The sequence below is a fragment of the Peromyscus maniculatus genome, chromosome 7, assembly GCF_049852395.1.
Source record: "Peromyscus maniculatus bairdii isolate BWxNUB_F1_BW_parent chromosome 7, HU_Pman_BW_mat_3.1, whole genome shotgun sequence".
Taxonomy (NCBI): domain Eukaryota; kingdom Metazoa; phylum Chordata; class Mammalia; order Rodentia; family Cricetidae; genus Peromyscus; species Peromyscus maniculatus.
Window position 1 is genome coordinate 68,959,039 of NC_134858.1, and position 7,823 is coordinate 68,966,861.

Consider the following 7,823-nt stretch of genomic DNA (forward strand, 5'->3'; position numbering starts at 1 on the left):
CATCCACATCAGGTAACTCACATCTAATGGGATCTGATGCCCTCTTCTGAACTCTATTGGCAATTGCACTCATGTACACTCATACACACACACACACACACACACACACACACACACACACACACACACACAGAATTGCTGGAAGTGCTAGGTTGCTAGTGGGTCGGACATTGAAATAAAGATTGCCACTCAAGCCAGAGCCAAGCCCCAGTCCTCTTGGCCGCAGTCCCTAACTTGTTTCTAAAGCCATCCCCAGGACCATCTGGGCAACTGAGCAGACATTTGCTCTAATACCCTCTTGAACCATTTCTTGAGGCCCCAGACTCTATCCAAAGCCAGTGTTTATTAGCTGGTGTACTCCAGAGCCCAGGAAAGAAACAGCAACAATGTTGCCAAGGAAGCCATCCATCCATGTACAAATCAGCCTCCAAGGTAGGCCAGATGGACAAGTCTTGTTTTGCACCAGTTTGTCCCATTTCCACATCTCCATGAATGCTGACATAGTCGGGAAAAGAACATAGATGCAAATGTAATTTTCGATGTAAATGATCTTAGGTCAGCTTCTCACCAAGCATTTTCCAACTACGGGACTCTCCGCGTGAGCATCCAGAGTCATCTGGGTCTCTTTGTGCTAACTAGACCATCTTGGGCGCCATTGCCTTTCAACTCAAGGCTCCTTGGAAAGTTTTGTGCAGCTCCTCTAGTTGACAATGATTGGCAACTTTCTCTGGGAATCTTTGAACAGTCACTTTTCTAACGGGCTCTTGTTATCTCAGTTGGGATTGTCTCCTCCTCTCAAGTAGCCTAGAGTTCACCCTGAGGGTCTGGGACAATATTTTCATCTCCTTTGCCTCTCCCACATGTAAGAGCTAGAACTCAAGAAACAGCATTGGACTGCCATGTTTGCAGGCATCAATCTAGCCCATCATCTCAGAGGCACCTCCACTTTTCCAACAGAAAGTTTCTGCTCAAAACCTTTAGTATTTTTCCTAAGGCAACTTTGTAACTCTAAAATTGGGGTCTTTATGTTTCAGTTTGGAAATCTGTTGATTTATAGGCAACTTTAGATTCCATCTGTGTGTTGGACAGAATCCCCTTGCTTTGCTCTGCCTTAACGCTGTTCTTTCCCATCGTCCTTGGCCAGATTGTAGACCAATAGCCACGCTACAGTTTGCTTTGTGTCTTAGCCACCACTATGGTTTCATTATGTCCCTCCACACTGCTCCCTCTTGCCATTTGCTCTCTGGAAATTATTTCTTTCATTGTTCATAAATCCCACGTTTGTTTACTCTAGCATATTCTGCTGTAAGGGACAGTGTCTGCCTGAACCGAGTTTTTTTGGCTTTTTTTTTCTGGGGAGTGATAAATGATGCCGGGTCCCCCTTGGGTGAGAGGGCACCCAACTTCAAATAGCTACAACATCCGATAACAAAGTTTTTCTCCGTCATTTGCAATCCAAACACTAGAAACACAGCCCTGCGGACCCCTCATCCTTCATGTTCAATTGTAAATCCTGATTAAATAGCTTGCAGGTGTCAGGATTAAAGTATATACAGTGGGAGCCTAAACAGAGGGCCAGCTGGGCTCCTCATTTGCCAGCCTACTTTCTTCTTTGTTTTGAAACTGTTGACAGTACAACTAAAAATATTCCTTAGGGCCCAGACTGAGTTAAATAACAAGCAGGATGAGTAAGGGAACAGCTGGAGATGTTTTTCTGTGTTTAACATACCTGCCTTGTTGATTTATAGGAAGACCCCCATATAATGTACATTTTGTAATCCAAAACATTTAACCTCTGCAGCCAAGTCTCCAATAGAGACATCAGCAACAGGAAAGGTCTTGATGGGCCTTATGCTCCAAATGTTTTTCTCCCTCTGAGGAAAAGCAAAATGATGGGATGACTCGCTTTTATTATTCAGAAGGCCATGGTAGTACTGTCTCAGCTTCAACTTGTACTCAACGTTAGTCAGTAGGCCAGTTGAAGCCATAGAAACCAGGAAGGCCTCCCCAGAGCAAGGCATCCTGGGATTCATTATAGAGGAAGCCAGCTCTGCAGCTTGGGGGAAAGGATGTGGAGAAGAGTTTTAGTGGACCTGGTGACTTGGGGCCACTCCTGAGTTCCAGTTTCTACTCTATGGCACTGGTGGAAATTGTTTTGAGACTTTGTGGAATCCTTACCATTTTTGGTGTATTTTGTTTCTTTGTTTGTTTTGATTGTGTGTGTGTGTGTGTGTGTGTGTGTGTGTGTGTGTGTGTGTGTGTTTGTGTGTGTGTGCGCGCGCGCGCTCTTGACAAGTTAGACTAAGGTATTGAAGACCTCAAACAGCAACAGGATTTATGAAGTTTGAATGGTAAAATCAAAATCTCCTATGCCACTGCTACTGACTTCAGGTTGAAAACCTATTGCATTGAGGGTAGTTTTATAAGCATGCAAGTTTATTATAGTGCCTGGGATGAGTACAGGGGGCAGGGCCTCCCAACCCAACACTAGCTTCTGCTCAGTCCATTCATCAGGACCAATTAGAGCCATTCTGCTCCCCCTGCTGGAGATGGGTTTGGAAGTGGGCACAGGACATAATCCTGGTCAGTAAAGTATCTGAGACAAACCTCCAGCTGCTCCAATGGAAAAGTATCAATACACAAAAGGTGACTGTTTATCTTCCTCTCAACATTATCTTGTCCAGATAAGAGAGGGTGAGATCGCAAACTTGATTTTAGCAGTACATAAGACAATCTATTTATTTCTTTAAATGTAGAATAGCGCGATGGACCTATTTGCATTTGAGGTGTGCTTTTAGTTGACTGGTTCCCTAGGACGTCACTGATGTCTGAGCACTGGTGAGGGAGACAGAGGCTTGCTTGCACAGCCCAGGCAAAGCTCAGGTGGGAAGAATCACGAGGACCAAAACTGACTAAGAGAATTAGGAAGGTAACATCTGTGAGGTTCCCTTTGGAGTCAGGTGAGCCTGTAGTCACCCTAGAAACAGTGGGGAGTCTATTCCCCACTCACAGACAGCCTCTGTGACACCTAGGTCCTTGACATGCACCTCAGCAGTGTGATAAGGTGCTAAAAAGTAAGAAAAAAAAAAAAAGACATGAGACATCCAGGAAACCATGATGCTGGGTGGGGAGCGGCACTTGTCAGTACTGCACATGCGTAACTGTTTGTTTGTAAGTGGCATCCTACTGCTCTGATATAACCTACATGAGATGTACATTAAGGAAACCTAGAGGTGGCCTAAAAGGTCCTAAAGTTCCCAACATGCACTTGTGCAAGGCTACCGATGCAGCAAATTGAGCCACAAAACAACTGCAAGACTGAAGTCCATTCTTCATTAAGTCTTTACACATGATCCTTTGCCACTGAACTACATCTTGGGAAATAGCTACAAGATCGAAAACACGAAGGCCAACAGTTGATAACCAGTGCTAGCTCAAACATTCCAGAGCGATTCCAGGAGGGATGCAGCATCGTCATTCCTACTTTAAGACGAGGAATTGGCTTGTCACATAGATCAAAAGGCATCTTTGGAACCCATGCTGTTATGGTTTGAGTCTTCCCACCCTGTGTGTGCCCTGAAACACAGGCTTGTGTTTTGAGCATCTTTCCCCGCAGCCTTTTTGAAGAGTATAGAGACTTTAGCAGGTGAGCCCTGGCTGGTGGGCATAGATCACTAGAAGGCCTTTGAAGGTCGCCCCAGACCCCTGCTTCTGGTGTTCTTGTCTGCTTCCTGGTCTCTCCACTGTAAGCAGCTGCTGCCTCATGCTTCTACAGCCAGTCAGAGCTGCTCCGCCATGCCTCCCTCCCTGCCCCCATCACTAATGGATGGATGAAAATCCCCTGAAACCAGGAACCAGCACAAGTCTTCTTTGCATCATTCACTTTCTTCAGCCATGTGCTCAGTCATGGCAATGTGAAGGCAATGTGGGGCCCAGGGCCCAATGATGGCGACGCCAAGACTGTCCGGCCACTTCTAATGCCAAGATTCCCGAAGAACGCTCAGTCTCAACACCTTCACTGCCCACGGTGAGATTCTCTGGATGGAGATAGAATATTCTAGAAAAGATCCAGAAAACAAAGAAAAATTCCTGAGGCGATTAAGATGAATTATGATTTCCTCTCTAAAGAAGAAAAAAGGGAGGGGCTGGGGAGATGGTGCAGAAGTTGAAAGCATGTGTTGCTCTTGCTGAGGTCCCACTTCAGTTCCCAGCACCCACTTGGCAGCTCATAACTACAACTCAGTTCCTCTTCTGACCTCCACCCACAGCAGGCATACATGAGGAACACTCACATACAGGGAGGCAAAACATCCATATACATAAAATGAGTAATCCAAAAAAAATAGAAGTGGAAAAACAAGGGCAAAAACATAAAACCAAAGAATCGTTATCCCCATTACATTAAAACGCAGTTGGGAGTCTTTCCCTAGTTGGCTAAATATCATGAAAGTGGCACTGGCTCAAGGCCACAGCTGGACTCTCAGACTGTCTGACATTTGTCTCCACGTCCATGCTCACTTTCTCTTATCATCGTCTACAACAGTCAGCTATGACTTTGTTGTTATTGCTATTGTCCCAGATGTGTAAAGGATGGATGGATAGGATGGGTGGATGGGTGGGTGAGTGGGTGGATTGGTGGATGGATGGGTGCATGGATGCATGGACGGATGGGTGGGTGGATGGATAGGATGGGTGGGTGGGTGGGTGGGTGGATGGATGGATAGGATGGATGGATGGATAAGACGGGTGGGTGGGTGCATGGGTGGGTGGGTAGGTGGGTGGATGGATGGATGGAAGGATGGATGGGTGGGTGGATGGATGGATGGAAGGATGGGTGGGTGGGTGGATGGATGGATGGATGGATGGATGGATGGATGGATGGATGGATGGATAAGATGGGTGGGTGCATGGGTGGGTGGGTAGGTGGGTAGGTGGGTGGATGGATGGAAGGATGGATGGGTGGGTGGATGGATGGATGGATGGATGGATGGATGGATGGATGGATGGATAAGACGGGTGGGTGGGTGCATGGGTGGGTGGGTAGGTGGGTGGATGGATGGATGGAAGGATGGATGGGTGGGTGGATGGATGGATGGAAGGATGGGTGGGTGGGTGGATGGATGGATGGATAAGATGGGTGGGTGCATGGGTGGGTGGGTAGGTGGGTAGGTGGGTGGATGGATGGAAGGATGGATGGGTGGGTGGGTGGGTGGATGGATGGATGGATGGATGGATGGATGGATGGGTGGATGGATGGATGGATGGATAGGATGGGTGGGTGCATGGGTGGGTGGGTAGGTGGGTGGATGGATGGATGGAAGGATGGATGGGTGGGTGGATGGATGGATGGAAGGATGGGTGGGTGGGTGGATGGATGGATGGATGGATGGATGGATGGATGGATAAGATGGGTGGGTGCATGGGTGGGTGGGTAGGTGGGTAGGTGGGTGGATGGATGGAAGGATGGATGGGTGGGTGGGTGGGTGGGTGGATGGATGGATGGATGGATGGATGGGTGGATGGATGGATGGATGGATGGATGGATAGGATGGGTGGGTGCATGGGTGGGTGGGTAGGTGGGTAGATGGATGGATGGAAGGATGGATGGGTGGGTGGATGGATGGATGGGTGGGTGGATGGGTGCATGGATGGATGGATGGATGGATGGATGGATGGATGGATGGGTGGGTGGATGGATGGATGGATGGATGGATGGATAGGATGGGTGGGTGCATGGGTGGGTGGGTAGGTGGGTGGATGGATGGAAGGATGGATGGGTGGGTGGATGGATGGATAGGATGGATGGATGGATGGATGGATGGATGGATGGATGGATGGATGGGTGGATGGATGGATGGACAGATGAGAGGGAGTTGGAAAAGGGATAGGAAAAGAGAAAGGAGGGAGAAAATAGATAAATAGATTGAAACACTGATCATGGTGAATTGTCTTGGCAACTCTGTGCCAAATATTATTATCCACACTTTACAAATGAGGAGATTGCAAATGCCAAATTTCATGTGGCAGAGAAAGAAAATGCACCTAGCCTCCTTCCATGCTTCCCTCCCTCTCTTCCTCCGCTCACTAGACATGCATTACTTAGCTCCAGCAGAACCCAGGTGAGTCACTAAGTACTCAGACACAGAGTCAAATTAAATAGTGTCCACTCCACCTGACTCCAGACCTCACCCTCCTCCCACTGCTCCACGGCCACGCCCCTCCCCCTGGATGGCAGTAACCCCCATTGCACAGGCTCTGCTACACCCTCCAGATCCAAAGCCTGAACAACAGGGGAGCTGTCCAGGGCACCTCCCCTTGAGGCCAAGTCCCGCTGCTCCACTCACTGTAACCACGCTTGTCTGCGGAGAGCCCGTGCACACCCAAGCCACGTGGGCCCTGGAAGCCTCGTCAGCAAACTCCTGCCTTGCTGAGCCAGCCCACGCCTGCCGAGGCCAGGAGCAGTGCAGCTCTACAGAGGGTGCACGTGGAGACTGAGCCAGTACCCACAGCCATTACATCACCGAGCCACAGGGGGAAAAACACACCCATTTTATAGACAAGGACATTGAGGTGCAAAGAGATGGTCAATATATATCTAATAGATATAGTTGCTGTGTCTAGCCTGGGACTGAAATTAAATCCATTCTGGCTTCTAAGATCACACCCCTAAAGAAATGCTGCTGTTGCTAACTGATTTCAAAACTGAAAATCAGGTGAACGCAAGGAACCTGTGAAGATCTTTCTAGATTGCCCCCTTGAACTCTGCTATTTCTGAAAAGGTAGCTGCAGCTGGGAAGGTGATTTCTAGAACAAATGGTTCAAAGCCTCTATTTTCTGGGCTGTGAAATTAAGACTTGGAACTGGGGTAGCGGCTGAGCCCTGGGCTCAGCACAGCAGGTTCCTTGCCTGGCAGCCAGGTGTCCCACTCAGCTAGTGGAAGGGCCCCAACTCTGCTGAGCCCAGGAAGTAAAGCACACCCACAGGCATAGTCCTTTTCCTAGTGGATGGAGTATTTACATCTTTGAATCAGTCATCTAGATGAAGTCTGGTTCCTAACACCTTCCTGGTCCCCCGTGTCCCCGAGAACAGCCTGTGCTCTAGGTAGGATCCATGAGAGTCCGTCCCCATCTTGGTGCCCTGAGCTCCTCCTGTCTGAGCACATTCCCAGCATCACTTTACAGCAGGGGCCAAAGATCAAAACTGTTATGGGTGTTTGGGGACTGAGTCCTCCCCAGCCCATCTGCCCTTTCATCTGCTCGCCCACTGCCCAGAATAGCAAACAGCTCCCAGAGCCTGGGCTGTTGCTCCAAAGCCTTCACAGCAGGAAGACTGGAGGCTGGAAATATTTCAAAAGCTCGGCCACAGCTGTGTGCAGGAGCCCATTTGAGAGCCTTCGAGCAGAGAATCTCTTACCTCCTTTAAAGTGCCAGCCACCAGTTTTGCTCAGCTCCAAGTGGGAGTGACTGCCAACCTTCTGGGGTCCTGCCTGCCTGCCTGAGTTGATCGGAGGTGAGGTCAAAGGTACTGCTTGACGGCGAAATTGCATTAAGGGAGAGAAACTTCTGGAGCTCTGCAACAAGCCTTTGCCTCTGAGTGGTCCCCCCACCACCTCAGAGAGGCTGCTGGTGTCCCTTGCTATTGTCACAGTTGACGGAGGTGGCATCAGGAGTCACTGTCCCCAGTGCACTCCAATGCTTGGCTCTCTGGCTGCAGATGTCCTGTTCACTAGGGTGTAAAGCAGCTCAAGGAGTCAGAGCAGCATCTTTCCTTTGTCTGGACTCTGGATGGGTCTACCAAGTTCTAGAATAAACCCAGAACAGGAC